The sequence below is a fragment of the Tauraco erythrolophus genome, chromosome 23 (genome assembly GCF_009769465.1).
Source record: "Tauraco erythrolophus isolate bTauEry1 chromosome 23, bTauEry1.pri, whole genome shotgun sequence".
Classification (NCBI taxonomy): Eukaryota; Metazoa; Chordata; class Aves; order Musophagiformes; family Musophagidae; genus Tauraco; species Tauraco erythrolophus.
This window is the reverse complement of record NC_141487.1, coordinates 791,863-808,750: the sequence shown is the minus strand read 5'-3', so window position 1 is coordinate 808,750 and position 16,888 is coordinate 791,863.

Genomic DNA, 16,888 nt, shown 5'->3' with positions numbered 1-16,888 from the left:
GAAGGATATCCAATGGGGAGCAACACACGGTGTCTAGAGACAGATGTTCATGGGCACTCGTCATTCAGCTGTGATGAAGCTTTGCACAAGTACATGAAGGAGTTTGAAGGAGATCGCAGTAGTGCCACAGGCTCTTTTGGAAATTCCAACCTTTCTGAACTGACCAATGTCATGCCCAGTCCTGCAGGGTACAGAGGAAAGGGTTAATGCCTCCTAAAACCTTGTTGTGTTGAGAACGAAACAGAAAATCTGAAAACAGGTCAGTACCTCAGCCGCTTCTGAATTCTCATTAATTTGCGTTCCCTTCTCATTTATTAATGGGCTGACTCACACTGTATTTGCTTTCCCTTTGCTGCAATTTGCAAAATTCCTTCTTATTCCCAGTAGCCCTCTTGGCAGTGTTATTTTTCTCTGTTTTTCCCTGGCCTTTATCATTTCGTTGCAGATCTTAGCTGAGTTTGCATGTTCTTGCTCAGTTCCCCTGGCTATTTTTTTTCAGCCTTTTTCTTTTAATCTTCAGGTCTCCTAAAGCATCCCTTGGGGCCATCTCAGTGTCTCTGGGAGAAGCTGGGAATATCCTGCCACCCACTGTGCCCATGAAGGAGATTTTAATAGTTCCCTTGGTCCTCCATTCCCTTTTTCCTATCAGTTCCATGTGAGGACCCAGATACCCTCCCAAAGGCTTGGAAGCTCCCAGGGTTTGGAGCAAGCTGGGTTTCCAGACAGGGAACTGCAGATCTCGGTAGCCCGCAGGTCCTGTGGAGATGCTGCTCTGCTCTTCGCTGCTGTTTGGTCTCAAACGCTCCGTGGGTCGGTTATTGCAGTGGACAGACTAGTTTCTATGCTGTGGCCAACGCTGGCCGTCTTGCTTTGCCTGTGGTGGAGCCCAATCTTCTCCAACCCAAGGGCCAAGCAGCCTGTTGTAGATGGCCGAAGACAGTGGTCCCCGCACCATTGTGCATCATTTACTCCCCTCATTTGGCTCAGTCCAGGATCGGCGCCCTCAGTGAGCAAGATCTGACTGTGCAAACCCATCAGAGGGGTCACTGTTTGGCTGTACGAGCCCACCACCACGGTCTGGGTGGCCACATGAGCCTTTTGGGGCTCTGCACATTTTTTTTCCCAGATGCTGGAGGGTGCAGAGTGCCTGGTGGGGGTTCACCATTCCATGCGGCAAACGGGGCTAGAGGGGTGTTTCTGTGGGTGCCAGCGTTGCTGGGGCTCCCTGGGTGCTCCCCTTGTCCTTCCCCAAATCTGCCCACCAGAGGGAGGCAGCGACTTGCGGTGTCCACTCCGGCGCTGCGTGGGTGTCGCAGGGTCCCAGCCACGACCCTGGGCTGCGCGGGGGCCCACGGGCTGCGTGGGGGCCATACCCACCCTGCACCGCACGTATGCACTGCCAGAGGCCAGGCGTCTGCATGGGGTGGCCAGCGGCGGGTGGCTGAGGCTCCTCCACAGCACATCTCACCCTGTGGGGGGAGAGCATTGTCTTTCCTCACTGGCCTTTTTTTTTGTGTGTCAAAAAGTGAAAAGATGTCGTAGGAGTTCATTTTTTTGACCTGAGTGAGATTTCTGTCCTCTGCCAGGGCTGGGTGAGACCTATCATGGTGCTGTGCCTATCAGCAGAAGACTGCTCCTTCACCCATGACACAGGTAGTCCTGTTGCTAGGACAGGAACTGGAGGGTACTGTCCTTGACAACTCTTTTCTTTATCTCTCCAAACCATCAGCCCTTGCCTACTGTGGAGCAAAGAAAGGCTGGAGACTCCCTGATGTATATACCAAGGTGATCCTTGGAAACTGATGCCTTTCCATGGGCCTGGGGAAGGCAGAAAAGTCCTGTAGGTGCAGGGACTCTGCTTAGCAGTCCTGGATCCAAGGCAATAGCCTGGTTTCCAAATACTCCTGGGACCAGGCTCCAGGCAGCCAGACACCAGTGACAGCTTTGTCCCCATGAAGCTCACCAAGACCTTTCCCACACTGGAGACCTGTCGAGGTAGTGTGGTTAGCTCTGGTCAACCCAGGTGGACCGGTGGTCACCCTTTGTTCTGATACCAAAGTAACGGGTTCATCACACATCATTTACTCAAATGTTGCCTGAATGACTTAAAAAATAAGTGCGTCCCTTTGGGAAGTTCAAGGGAAGTTGATAGCAGTCAGAGATTTCTGTTCCAGGCCCTGGGTCTTTCCATTGCCCAAGAGATCCCCTGCTCTTTGGGCTGGACTCATGCAGTTGTGACACCCTCCAGGCCATCCTGGCTACCAGGGGCAGAGTTGAGGATTGAAGTTGCTGTAAGACAGACCATTCCAGAACATGCCTCCCAGCGGGCAGCGGGCTCTGGGGTCACCTCACCCCATATAAGCAGTTCATTCTTCCATGCAAAGTGGCCTCGCTCCAGCAAGGGCATGGAGATTGCTTGCCACGGAGAGCTGTAACTTCAACAAAGGATTCCTTTCTCCGAACCGTGACACGATTGTTGGAGTTAAATAAATCTGTCACGCACAAAGCAAACGGCGTTAAACAGCGTCCTCTCCCACTCTAGCCAGATAAAAGCTGGGCACTTTGGAAAGTGTTTAAAAAACATTTTTCATTCCCTTGTGTTCACTCTTCCCTCTTGTTGCATCCTTATTGCACTCACTCATTCAGGAGCCTGCACAAGGACCTGAATTTCTAATAGGGACAAAAAAAGAAGAAGGGGAATAAACCCAGTGTTAAAACCCATTCAGAGCTTCTATTATTTGGGACCAAAAGGGGAAGGTCCCTTGCAGGTCACTTTTAAATGTGTCTGTCTAGAGGCAAAGAGATTCAAAGTGCATTTATCATCCTTCTTATTCACCCTCTCCGTCGTCCACAGCAACCCAGGGATTTTTTCCTGCTTTGCGATGCGGTGATTGCTCCAAATCTGGCTGTGCTCAGCCACCATGCGAAGAAGAAGGGCTCTCCTCTACCTCGCACATCATCAACACGGCTGTGAGCTGCATACCACTGCTGCGCTCAGCATCGGTGGTGACACGCAAGGTGGAAGGGGCCCGGGACAACTCGTCCCAAAACTCGGCGGGGCTGCAGGGCAGCAAAACCCCGGGCTGCGGTGGGAGCAGCCAGCTGGAACATTTTACGCGTAGTAATTCACCAAAAATGGGGTTTCAGCAGGACCAGAAGGAGCTGTAAGTTCATGTTTCAGTCGTTTGGATGTGTGTGAAAGTGTCAGCATAGTCCTGCTAGATGTTTCCAAGGTAAAAACGTCTCATTTCAGAAGTGCCGGAGTATTTCATTAGACAGCCTTGAAACAAAACTCTTTTCCTATTTTCACAGGGCCTTTTTATTTAAAGGCTGACCCAAAGCAGGAGAATATGAGGCTAAGCAAAAACACTGGGTATCCCAAAGGAAAGGGTTCCTTTTGGGTCAAGGGGACAAACGACTCCAGTGGAACCTCTTGTGATGGTTCTGATCCCTGGGCTTGGTCCCCAGACCCAGGGTCCCTGACCCAGACATAGGCTGAAGATGGGGAGAAACTATTGGTGCCGCAGGTTAGCAGAGTCATGGCAAACTTCAAGACTGGAAGGACCATGAGGAATAGACAAAGAGGGAGACATGGGAAATGGCATGGATGGCAGAGAGGAAAAGTTAAGGGCAGCATATGAGTGACAGCAAAGGAGGAGAAGTGGGAGAGGCAGATCTGCTTACCTTTCAGTGGTGCGAAAGAGGACTTGGTTTGAGACAAAGAGGCAAAGCCCAGAGTAAGGCAAACTGAGGTATGGGTTGGAAACTTTGAGGTTTCCACCCTCTTACCTTGCGAGGTTTTGCTGGGAAAAGGACCCTGTGGCCCATCCAGGATTGAGGTCCTTGAGGCTGGGTGAGCTTCACTGAGGTTCAGGAGAGTTGTTGAGTATTGGGCAGGCTGTGGAGGGAGCAGGGCAGCCAGGCTGCATGACCCAGGGCCTGGGGTGTGCAGTAGCCATGTCCCTGATGGGCTCTTGAGGCAGGTGGGATCCATATATGCCAGTGGAACAGAGAAGGAGTCATGGGGTGATCTCTTCCTATAGCTCAACATCTCCAAGTCCTCGTACCCTCCAGGATGCTGATGTGGGACAGGGTCTCTCTCCTCTTTGACACATCTGGGCGGTGGCTGCTGGGCCATCTTTCCTCTCACCCCACTAGGAACAGCCTGGCTTCATGTCTTACCCCCATGGCATCCCTTGCAGCCTCGTGTCCCTTCATGTACTGTGCCGGGTTGCTCTTCTCATTGAGGCTGACACTGTCATCTGTCAGTCAACACGGTGTTATCTCAGCTCTGGATACAGCCTGGTGCCTTTTAGGTCCCCTCATCTCTTTCCAAACAGGTGGCTATGAACTAATGAGGTCTAGGGATAGTTAGAGAGTTATAAATATCTTCTGAGATGATGAATTTTAATCAGGAGCCTTTAACGAGCACAAGATGAAATCAGGAATGAGAATGATGGTCCCCCAATGGATATTCATTAACAATTTAAATGACTGAGGTCTTAATTAAAGGGCTCAGGACTTAGCTGAGGGATTACAGATTGCCCAGGGGAAGAAATCAAAGACTTCAAAATCCCTTTTTTACACAAGGTAACGAGCTTTTAAATTAGATTTTTTTTTTTTTTTTTTTAAATGAACAAGGCCTTGCTGTTTTATCTGGCTTCTTCACACATTTAAACAATGCACAGATCTTGAAATGTGCAACCTTGGCCTGATAGCCCCCTTGTCACGTGCAAGTCCCCACCCTGCTCCTGTCATCACCTCACCTCCATGTCCCACTACACACTGACCCTTGGGCACGGAGACCACGCGGGTATCCATGTTGCCCTTAGGGAATCCCCAGGGATTCCTGATCTCAGGGCAGGTGTCTGCAGGGAGACACTGAGATGGGCCCAATCTCCCATCACCTTTACGACTCTTCCCCCTTGCTTAGTTGCTCTGAAATATTTTTCCTGGAGAAAAATACTGTATATGTTCAGTTTATGTTTGTGAAGAGTTTCGGGATATATAAAACCATATTTTTTTGACCATCGCAGTGTTTGTTCATGCTCAACCCCAGGCCCGTTGCCTATGGCACACATGCCTCCAGACAGCAGTTTTCTCTTCTAGGCAAGTATCTATCTTCTTTGCAACACCCAATCCAGAAATTGTCCTCCTCCCCAGGATGAACACAACCCCACTCTGTCCAGGCAGCCCATCGTGCAGGTGTCTCTCCTAAGGCTGAATTACCTGGGTGGTAGGGTGACGTCTGAAAGCTGGTGATGCTAATCCACCACTGTGGCCTCTGCTAAGGCCAGGGTCTGCCTGTGACTGTTGTCCCTCTGTCACATCTAGCGGACACAGGAGGGAGGGCTTGCTTGGAGACTGCTGCATGAGAGAGCTCCAGGGCAGAGAGGAGTTTCGGAATGTGGGACAAAGACGAGTGCCCAGACCTCCTGATCCAGCGCTTCTCTCCAAGAAGGAGAGTGAGACAGTTGTGAAGACAGACAGGGGGATGCTGCAGAGAGCCAGATGGAAAGAGACTCCCAGGGTGAACAGTCAAGGTGGCAGTTGGCTCCAAAATCTGTGGCTGGGACTGACTCCTGGGTCCGACGAGGCTCAGGAGCAGGTCGTGCACAAAGGGAAGAACACCTCTGTGCCATGCTTCACAGAAGCTGTTCTTCACAAGCATCTCCATTCCTGACAGCTTCTGAATCTCTGCTGCTCTCATGGCAAGAAGCTCAAGGAGGGCTATCTGCAGGAGTGGTTTGAGGAACCTGTATGAAGAACATGCCATTTTGGAAAAGCAAAATTCTGGAGCTGGATTTCCTGACTATTTGTGCCTGGAGGAACAGCCTCTGTGGGGATCCTCTGCTGGTTAATGAGTCTGAACTTCCCCATGCAGCCTAGAAGCATCTGTGAAGTCTTAGATCCTCCATCCTCCTCCCAGAAATCTCTCAGAAACAGCATATCACTGAGAACTGCGCTAGATGTTTGGAGATGAAGCTGGGCAAGCTTTCAGAGGGCTGAGAGAGATACACAGAGGCACAGAGTGCTATCCCATGACCTCTGTTTCATTAGGAAACTTGGCTAAAATGGACGGATGCAGTTGGAAACTGAAGCAGGAGCCCTTTCCAAAGGGGCTGGCCTGGCTGAGTGCAGTCTGCTTTGGAGCTAAGATAAAGGGCACTATAAAACCTGCAAAAGCCCCTGAACTGGCGTGCTGAGTTTCAGCCTGGTCGGGGAGCTGCTGTGGCTCTGGCACAGCAGTGAAACTGTAGCTGGGAGCTTTGACGGCTGCAGAATGAGGCATCCTCACCTCGGAGGCCAACTGGGAGCCCAGCATGACTCCAAGGACATGGTGCCTCCAGGCTCAGCCACCTCTGCACGGCTCCTGAAGGACCTAGGGGTGACACCAGACGAACGCTGGGTCCTGCACGGCTCCAGGTATGAGAGTGGAAGGACGGGATGCAGTAGGACTGAGCACTGGCTCTGGCAGGGTCCTGCAAGGGAGCGGGGCTGGGTAACAACCTGGGACAGGAGGTTTGGTCCTGAGAGGCATGGGCATGCAAAGAAGCTGCCACGGAGTCCTCCCTCTTCTTCGCACTCTCATAACAGAGCTCAGCATGCGAGGCACAGTCCTAAAATCGGTGCCCATGTGCTTCTGCCCTCACTCCCTATCCCAAAGGTACCGCAGCCCCAGCATCTTGGCTTGCCCAGCTTCAGAGATGCTGGAGGGAGACACTGGCTTCTCTGAGGAGCTAAAGGACCATCAGTGACACCCAGATTGCGTCCTTTGGGAGAGAGAATTGGGCTGTGGGAAGAACAGGCAAGACTGTGATGGCCTCAGAAGATGAGTAAGAGAAAACGAGTCCTTTCAGTGCATGGCAACATGCAGCATCTGCAGCACAGTAGTGGGAAGATGCCAATTTTGGGTCTGCGCAAGGCTTGTCTACCTTCCATTGCTTCCCAATCAGATGCTGAGACAGTTGTTATCTCAAGATGAGGGCAGGTTTTGTTGTACAAAAAGGCCTGGAGATGATGTCAGGGGGATTAGGGGTGCAGTGGGGAGGTGGTTGTGGGCCAGGGGTTGCTCTGGGGATGTGGTGGGAGGGAGGATGAATGGAGCTGGGGAATGGATGGGAAGGATGGATGGGAAGTGGTGGCCACAGAAAGCGGATGCTTTTATCACCCTCAGCATGGCAGATACTTTCCAAATTCAAGGAGATCAGTCTTGTCTCAAAGAGCCCGCTGTCTGCAGATGAGGACAAGATAAGGGCCAAGACCCAGCACTAGGCAACATTAATGGAGATGTTAACAACTTTAAAGGGAATCTCCGCTGGTTTTTTCCTTCTCTTCCTCATCTGTTCTAGGCTTGGTGACCACATGCCTTTGTGAACTCCTTATCTCCCTTCAGAAGGGGCAGCAACCTCCTACCTAAAAGGGCAAGCTGTCTATGCAAGCTGTTGGGTTCAGGGCAATGGTCCTTGTGGGCACCCTTGATGGGCAGCAGGAGATGGTTGCAAACAGAGAGTGACCCCTGGAAGACCCTACCAGAGAGGGTGGCCCAGTTGGCTCCTGGAAGGGGATATTGGCGTCAACTCAGACCCACCTCCATCTTTTTCTGTAAATGAGCCCCACGCTCCTCATGGTTGAGGTCATGCATCCCCTAAAAAACACCCCATCCGTTGAGTTGTGATACTGGCCCCCAGTGCACCTCCAGCTGCTGGGGGTACCTTGCACACTACCACCCTGCCTGTGCTTGTCCCATTGCAGAAAGGCATCCGGAACAGTGCCCATGGTGCATCCACCACTGCCTGCACCGACCCCATGGCCATCCCTGCAGCTCGAGGTGCGAAGGTGACTTCACTGGTTGCCCAGGGCTGGCTCAGGAGGGGCAGCAGCTGCGGGTCTGGCAGGGGTTTACACCTATCACTCTGTAACTTCTGACGGAGGCTGGATTTGCTGAAATGTTCACTGGATTTTTTCCAGCCTGCTGGGGCCCATAAATCTGGCTGTGCAGAGGCTGCTCCTGCTCCTTCCCCTCGGTGAGCGGGGCTGGTATTTTTCTTGGAGGGCGAGACTGGTCACAACCCTCCTTCCAGCACCTGCCGCTCCACCTCGAGCCACATTCCTGAGTGGTGGTGGAGAATGGGTCTGTCTCTGCCAACCAGGGATGCTGTGGCCTCTGAACTGGCCCTGCTCCCCCCCAGCTCCTCTGCAGCAAGGCATTGAGGAGGTGCTGGTCTACTCCCTGCCCCCACAGAAGCCCCTTTCTCTAGCTGTCAGTCTGCTTCAAAGCCAGAGAGCCTGGCTGGGTGCATGCTAGTGGCAGGTTTCTCAAGATCATCTCTGATGGCTTCTTCTTGGACAGAGGGACCAGAAACACCCCGCAGATGCTGAATGCAACCTGATCTAGTGGAAGGTGTCCCTGTCTACAGCAGGGGAGTTGGAACTATATGATCTTTAAGGTCCTTTCCAACCAAAGCCATTCTATGATTCTATGATTCTATGATTCTATGATTCTATGATTCTATGATTCTATGATTCTGTGTCCTCTTCAGCATTGATTCCCAGGGGATTGCCCTGGCTCAGCTTTCCCTGCCTGGAACACGGCTCCAGGGCATTTCATGGGATTCTTCTCTCTCTTTTGGCATGGGTCTCTCTGTGCCTCTCAACTGGAGCTCAGGAGATCTCGTTGCTGGCACAGGGAGCTCCCAGATTCCAATAAACCATCTAGGATCCCCAACATCTCTCTGTTCCTGCGTGGGCCACCTTGATCTCCAGGTGGGCAGAGCACCAGTGGCAGCTGAGGGATCAGCAGAGCTGGCTAGGAGTCGCAGCAGGCGAGGAGGAGGGAGGTGGCTGGGCTGGGGCAGCCTGGCTGGGGCAGGTCTGGGTGCTCATCATTTATGGGCATGCCCATCATTTAACATTTTTCTCACAGACCTGCAGACATCCTGACTGCTTTTCATCTTTTCATCCTTTACCACTTCCTCATGTCCCACTCCAGAGATCACTTGATCAGAGTGAGGAGCTCTGCTTTGGCCCTCGTTGTGATACACCAGAGAGGATTACAGTGCTGCTGAGAGATGCTTCAACACTGAACGAGTGTCCAAGCAGCTCTTTCTTCCTGACCTCCCACCACAGTCCTCTTGCCCTCAATGCCCGGATAGTTTTCCTCGTCTGTTGTCAGTGATTTCCAGATCCCCCAGGGCCTCACTGCCAAGTATGTACGTGTCCTGAGGGATCAGGATGCAGCATAGCTGGCTGAGGGATGCAGGATGCATGGCTGGCCAAGGGATGCTGGGCGAGTGTCATGGTTCTTCTTGCTGAAAGCCACCTGGGATGTGCAAAGGGAAGTGTGTGTGTGCAAGAGAGGGCACTGAGACGCACCCCTGGGCAGCGCGTGGAAAACTAGCACAGAGACCTCTTCCGTACGCCGGGATCGCGTTACACGCTTCGCTGTAATTAGCCTCTGGCTTTGCTTGCAGAATGAGCAATCGTTGCTGTAATCTGCCAGAGCAGAGTTATGGGCATGTCAGGTTGGCACAGGGGGGCTGTAAAACCAGACCTGCCTGACCCGCGGCCATCATTTGTCAAAAGGAAACCACCTGGCCAGAGAAAAAGGGATTTATTTGCTTCTCCCTTCATCTCGTTCTCGCAGGCAGAATGTCGGCTCCTTGGGGAGTCCCCAGCCCCGCCGTCACGAGAAGCAGCCGTTCGTGCCTTGCTCGGCTCTGTTCCCCAGTGCTTCCAACCCAGCATCGTCCTCCACACAGGTATCCTAAAACCTTGCACTTTCTGGTCCCAGAAACATCCTGAACTTGTACCAAATAGCACAGGGACAAGTTAGGAGAGTTTTGCACTGGCTTCAAATGGCTCTGTTCTGCAGGCTTGCTCTGCATGGAGACAGGGTGTCTCTGCAGTGCTTTGCCCTGGTAAACCCCCCATGCTTTCCCCAAATCTTTTTTGTTCTGCTGGTTTCCAGGAAAGTTTCATAGGAGGCATCTGAAATGCAGCTGCTGCCAAGGATCATCTCCAGCAGCACGACTTTTCTACTGACCATCACTCACTGAAGATCACGCACCAGGAAAAGGTCATACAATCGCCCCACAATGAAATACCTCATTCTCCAGCCCCATCCTGCGAGATGTCAGGTATCTCTCAGCAGATCAAGGACTTGGGATGCAACTTCATTCAAATTTAAAAGTGCATTCCCTTGAGCTGCCGAATTTGGCCTGAAAGATTCAGCCAAATTCCTGGTGCACTGTGGAGATCTGATGAGACCTTCCACCTCCTGCCACATCTGCTTTCTGCCCACATCTGCTTTCTGCCCACATCTGTTCCCCCTGTATTTGACCCTATCAACGGCAGCAGCACGGGGCCACCTTTGCTGTGTGCCAGTTTGGATGCCCAGCGCATGACAACATCTTGTCTCATGGTAGATGACTCATTTGGGACCTGCCCCAAGTCCCACTCCAGCCACTTTATTAGCTCCCAGCCTTGATGGATGGGCTCGTTAGTCTTAGGTTACTCATGAAGCATCTTTCTTCTGTAGTTTGTGATTAAAAACATCTTTCTGCTTCATCTTTATGGGAAGTACAGCACATATTGCTGGGCTGCAGCTTCATTTAACCTCTTTGGCCTAAGTTAGCCAAAAATAACACAGCAGGTTTTTAGAAATACCATCTCTTCTGCATGTGGAATGACACTCTGCTCAAGTGTTGGTTGCTTGCCTCCCAGGAGACCTCACCTGTCTGGGTACTGACAGCACACTGAGGTGCTCTTTGCCTCTGGAAACCTTTTGTGGTTCAGTAGTCGTGAAGGTTGGATTCAACAGAAGGCTGTGGACGTTGATGTGTGTTTGGGGTGTCCCCATCTGTTCTGCTTGGGTATCCAGCACCTCAACATCTGCAGTTACCCCAAGACTGTGTCTCAGCTGAGGTCAGCTCTGCCAAAGGCCACAGAAATGTCTTACCCCGTCACTGAGCAGTGGTGACACTGCTCGGTTTGCGCATGGGAGTCTACTGGTTAGAGCAGTTGGCCTGTAATCAGAAGGTCAGTTTTCTAGGCTGTTGGCACCAGAAGAAACTCCTAGGAAGGCCTCATGTACAGCTTACACAGCTCCCTGAGGAGCTTCCTTGTTGGAGATAAGCGAAAACCAGGATGTCAGACCCTTACCTAGGGAGGTCAAGCAACTCTTCTGACCCCTAAGTGAGAACCTATGTGCTGGAGAGGTGCTCCAAAGGAATGCAGCCCTTCCTGATCAAAAGAGAAAGCGCTAGTCCCTGTGCCAAGTGTAGAAGATTGTCTCCAGCTCCGGTCAACCTCCTCATGGTCAGGTGGACAGTGCTGAGACCCGACAAGATACCATTCCAGCACTGTCCTACCTCTGGTATTTCCTACTGTGTCCCAGCACAGTGTGCTGCCCAACCTGAGCTGAGCCCCACATTTCATGCACAGGACATGCAGGTGCCTGAACCTGCTTCTAGAGCTGAGACCTCCCATTGGGTTTTGCCTGGTGGACCAGTGCAGGGTCTGCAGGAGAAAGCTTCATCCCATGCTCAGCTCCAGCTGGATGACTGCCAGGCCAAGGCAGAGGAGCTGCAGGCGAGTGTGTGTGTGCAGGATACCAAGGCTGGAAGCGCAGGGTTTCAGGGGGCTGGATTACAGCGTGCACCCAGATCAGTGTTTCACGGTGGCTGGAAGTGCTGCCTGGCGTTTGCTTCCTTTATTTCATCACTTTCAGATCCAAAGAAACAGCTGAAATCTCTGAAAACAGTGAATTTAGAAGGGAAAAAACACTCAGAAACTGAAAAGATCAAGGCAGCTTTGAAGGCTTTATCTTCCAAGAATCTGGGATTATTTTTGGGAAGGCAAGCGGGGCAGATAGCCCCTGCCTCTGATCCCACTGGGCTGCGGGTGCTGTAAGGCCAGCTTGTCTCGGATTCAGCTGGGCAGAGCCGAAGCTGTGGAGAGCCAAGACTCAGATTTATTTCTGCAGTTTCCCATTATCCGAACGTCCTACTGGAACAGCACCAAAATGCAGTGCCGGCAGTTTTGTAACACTATTTTGTACTGCAGTGTGTGGTGCTCACACATCCCGCACCCAGACTGGGCTTCCTGGTGCAGTCAAAGGGCCGGATGAGGCCAAAGGGGTAACACCTTTCCTAGAGCACCCCAGATATCCAGAAATTCAGATCAAAGATAAACAGAAGCTCCTCCACAGTATCACCAATAGGTGAGAGAGGAGATGATACTGTGGGATGCCAGTCCCGGAGGAGGGGACACATCCAAGCTTCATTGCTCTTTCCTGGGGAATATGCTCAGATCACGCAGGGTGCTTCGTACCTCTGCCCTGACCCTGGTCGTGACTTTGCCCTTCGGCTCTGAAAGGTTTTCATCCCCTCTCCAGAAATATTTCTCCAGCAGGGAGCCAGGATCTAGCCACAACTGTGAAACGAGGCCAATTGTCACCAGGGTGCCCACAGTTTAAAGATGCTGCTCTCTAGTGAGAGGCACTAGAAACTTTACACTTTGGGGCAAATAAAGTCACGGTGGCCAGCAAAGGATTAGTTCCCACCTAAGCTGTGAGCTAAAGGCAGAGATATGATCTGTTCCTCCAATGCCGTTGGTTTTCCTGTAAAACTACAGCATCACTTAGTGCAGGGATCCCTTTCCGGTGGATGCACACAGGGCTACTCTACAGAGCACTGCTGGCCTGGCTACATCTTCTGGGCAGGTGGGAAAAAAAATCACCTTGCTGTCCAGGAAAAGCCTATATACGTTTTACTTCAACATTTGAGGGTGGTGAGGCACTGGAACAGGTCGTCTAGAGAGGTTGTGGCTGCCCCATCCCTGCAAGTGTTCAAGGCCAGGTTGGATGAGGCTTGGAGCAACCTGGTGTAGTGGAAGGTGTCGCTGCCCATGGCAGGGGGGTTGGAACTGGATGATCTTTGAGGTCCCTTCCAACCCAAACCATTCTATGATTCTATGATTTGCTGGTAGAAGAGCTGGGTAGCAGCTGCCCTCCAAGGAGAAGATTTCTGCACATCCACAAAACAAAGTTGTCTGCAGTCAAGGGGCTCTTCTGTAAAAGCGTTTCTGAGGGAGCAAAAAATGTTCACTCTGTGGGTGTCTGCTTGTAACATCTACATCTTTAAGAATGTGACACTGGTTTAGAGAAATCATAGAATCACAGAATGGTTTGGGTTGGAAGGGACCTTCAAGATCATCCAGTTCCAACCCCCCTGCCATGGGCAGGGACACCCTCCACTACACCAGGTTGCCCAAAGCCTCATCCAACCTGGCCTTGAACACTGCCAGGGATGGGGCAGCCACAACTTCTCTGGCCAGCTGGTTATAATAATATAATTATTATAACTGGTTATAACAACAAAATTACTGGTTTTATAAAATAAAATAGCTATCACCCTGAACTCTAAAGCACTTCAGCGAAGCATCCGTGTGAGGCGAAGGCATTCCGATTGTGGCTGGTCCAAGCAAGGTGGGTGATTCACCCTTGCCCAGAAGGACTGTGCTGTCTGCTCCCCTTGACGGGAGGCTGCTCTGACTCCAGACAGGCGCCGTCTTGTGCGCGGGTTTCACAATCCTGCTTGGCAGCCCAGGCTGCCGGGTTGCAAAACGCAAAGCCGTCCGCGGCAGTCACACTGGCGACTCATCCCGGAGCCAGCCATTGAGCTCATCTGTCAGGGGTGCCGGTCTTTCCAAAAGCACAGACAAAGATGTGGAGAAGCAGGGTTTTAACAAGCAGTAAATTGGGAAAGTCCATATTTCCTACTGAAACTGGGCAAGAAAAGCAGCTACTGCAATGCCCCCAATATTGCGGATGTCAAGGTGTGCGAGGGGGCTGGCTGCTGGCAGGGAGAGGGAGGGAGGAGGGATCATGTTTCATTTTTCAATACATTTTTCATTAACAAAGCACCTGTGCGGTGCACATCAGGCCCTCTCTGTGGTGGGGAGCCGGGGCAGCACCGCGCCGGGTGGTTGTGCCGGCCCCTATCACCCGGCCGGGCTGTCCTGATCTACTGCGGTCAGAAGTAATCCCACACAGTTATTCTGAACAAGCACTGTTTTCCTTGGAAATAAAGAGCCTTCTTTCAAAATATCCCATTTTTATGAAATATAGCTTTTCTGCTGCCAAGTTTGATTGGGATTTTTTCCAAAAATTATAATTTTTTAAAATTATATATATATTTTTTTTTTTGAATCTGAAACTCTCTCAAAAAATCTCCATCAGACAGAACGGACAGAGCATGGACAGAAAGCGTTTTCTGTTGGCTCTACACGTCACTGGACTCAGTGTGAGGAGCAACCTTGGTTTCTTAGCAAACAAAGGCTCTGTGCCGCCCCAGAGCGATGCACTTGCTACCACCGTGCACCAACGGCGTGCTGCCGACTGTGACTGTAGACCTGATGCAAGCTGGAAAACCAAGAGATTCGAACCTGAAATTGTTCAAACCTCTTCCGATGACCCTTTAGAAGCTACGTAGCTTGCCCTGAGAAAGCATATGGAAGAATAATATCTAAGCTGTGTGTGATGGGGCAGGGAGGTTGACAGCTCGTACACAACACTCCCTCTGCCTGCTGGGCTGGCAGACCCGATTTTCTCATTTGTACTGATCTCTGCAGCATCCCTGAGGTTCCCAGGAAACATTTCTCATTCCTTCATCTCTGAGGACTGGCTGTGTCTCTGCTCCCTGCTCTTCCCAGAAGTTTTTTCCCCAGCTTGTCCCAGATCACAGCCCCAGCTTTCTCCTGCCTGCGTCTCCCTCTGCCATGCAACCATCTCCCTCTCTTTAGGGCAGTGCCAGGGAGGTGCAATTCGGCCTGTCCTCCAGAGCAGTCTTCCTCCCGGGAAAGATCTGAAGAACAGGTTGTAAAGAAGCAACTCGCAACCATGCAGACATGGGGCAGAAGGGCATGTGCCTGTGTGTGTCGTCATGTTGCCCACTGAAACCAAACTGGGACAGTCCTGCTCATAAACAGCACAGAGAAAAAATTGAAGAGGAGGAAACCACAAAGTGCTGGTGCAGAGGAGGAGATCAAACTAAAGGGGCTACAGGAGAGCTGTAGAGGGGCTTTGGACAAGGGCGTGGAGTGACAGGACATGGGGCAATGGCTTTACACTGAAAGAGGGGAGATATAGGTCAGAGATAAGGAAGAAATTCTTCCCTCTGAGGGTGCTGAGGCACTGGACCAGGTTGCCCAGAGAAGTTGTGGCTGCCCCATCCCTGGCAGTGTTCAAGGCCAGGTTGGATGGGGCTTTGGGCAACCTGGTGTAGTGGAAGGTGTCCCTGCCCATGGCAGGGGGATTGGAACTGGATGGTCTTGAAGATCCCTTCCAACCCAAACCATTCTGTGATTCTAGGATTCTATGAATGCCGAGGAGAAGAAGGGTCCTCCTCTGAGTATTTCCTCATCACAGGGTGATCACAGAACAGGAGAAACATCTCATGTGTCTTCGGCTCCTGGCAGAGGAGAGCGTGCAGCTTTGTGCTCAAGCATGTGATATACAGCCAGTGGAAAAACACGGAAAAAGCAAAATCCAGCAGAGTCAAATCATCAGCACCCACCATCACGTTCAGCATTCTTTGCCTAAGGTACAGAAATTGGATTAGGAGCATCTCCCAGAAAAGGAAAGTAAGAAAATCTCCTTCTCCTGGGCTAGCTTCTCCCACACAGGGAGAGGGGATTGTTAAACTGGAGTAGGATAGCTTTTCCAATCACAGGACAACGGTCAGGGTCTCTGTGTCATTGTTTGCAGGCGGAACTTTAAAGCTCCTTGACTGGTCATGACAAAGTTTCCTAGAAAATTTTAGCATGTGAGCTCGTCATTGGCTTCTAATACCAATAAACAAACCTTGGTGCTGGTGCTTTCCATCCCCAACACTGCAAGTGAGAACATCAGAGGTTTCTCTTTCCTGTGAAAAGCCCACAAGTCAGCCAGGTAATTAATTTTCTGCTTTTGAGGAGAGCTCAGTCTGGCAAGGAGTTCAAGGCAGGAGCATTAGCAGAGCTCAGCTCCCACTGAACCCCGGGAGAGATGGATGTACCTTCTCCTAGGGGCCCTCTCAGCTGGGAGGCAGCTAGTGAAAGCAAAATAGGCTTCCTATCAGGAATCACATCCTGTTAGGATTGTTTTCATTATTTTCAGATACTTAAGTGTCAGCCAAGGACACACACTGAGTATTTCCCAGCGTGAGCCCTATTGATTTTATTGTCCTGTTAGTCCACCACGCACGAGGTCACCGCCTATCCTGGGCTTTGTGTGGTTGGCCCAGCTCTGCCTGACTTCTCACCAGACCTCAGTGCCATCCAGCAAAAAGCAGGGTCCCGTGCATGTCTCGGAAAACCAACAGAATGAGGAGGTGGTGTTGCATCCCAGGGTACCAGCATGACATCATTTCCCAGTCCAGCACGCAATGTGTTGGGGTTTCACTATGAGCCGTGGTGTTTCCACGTGGGATGTCCTCCATGCAGGGGCAGCTCTGGTTGCTCAGGGACCTGGAGGCTTTTCTGAGCACTCTTACAAACCAGACAGGTTATTGTACAAACTGCAGCAGATTTTTCCACCTTCTCCCATCCACGGCTGCTTCAGGAGGTGCAGAGGGAGGCTGGGGTGTTGTTTCTGCCCCATCTCATCATTGCAGTAGTTGTCCTAGGGGAGTGGGGCAACAGCTTTCTCTATGTTGCTGGGATTGGTGACCTGCAGGTCTGTGTGAGGTGATTCGATGAAAGAAAAATACATATTTTGCCAAGTCTTTTTGCGCGTTTTGCTCTTCATTGACAACTGCTGACTGTGCCCCAAGCAGCTCCCCTGTGCATGCGGGCTGGCTGGTGGCAGCAGCTCACCATGGAGGTGCTCCTGCATGCTGAGAGCAAG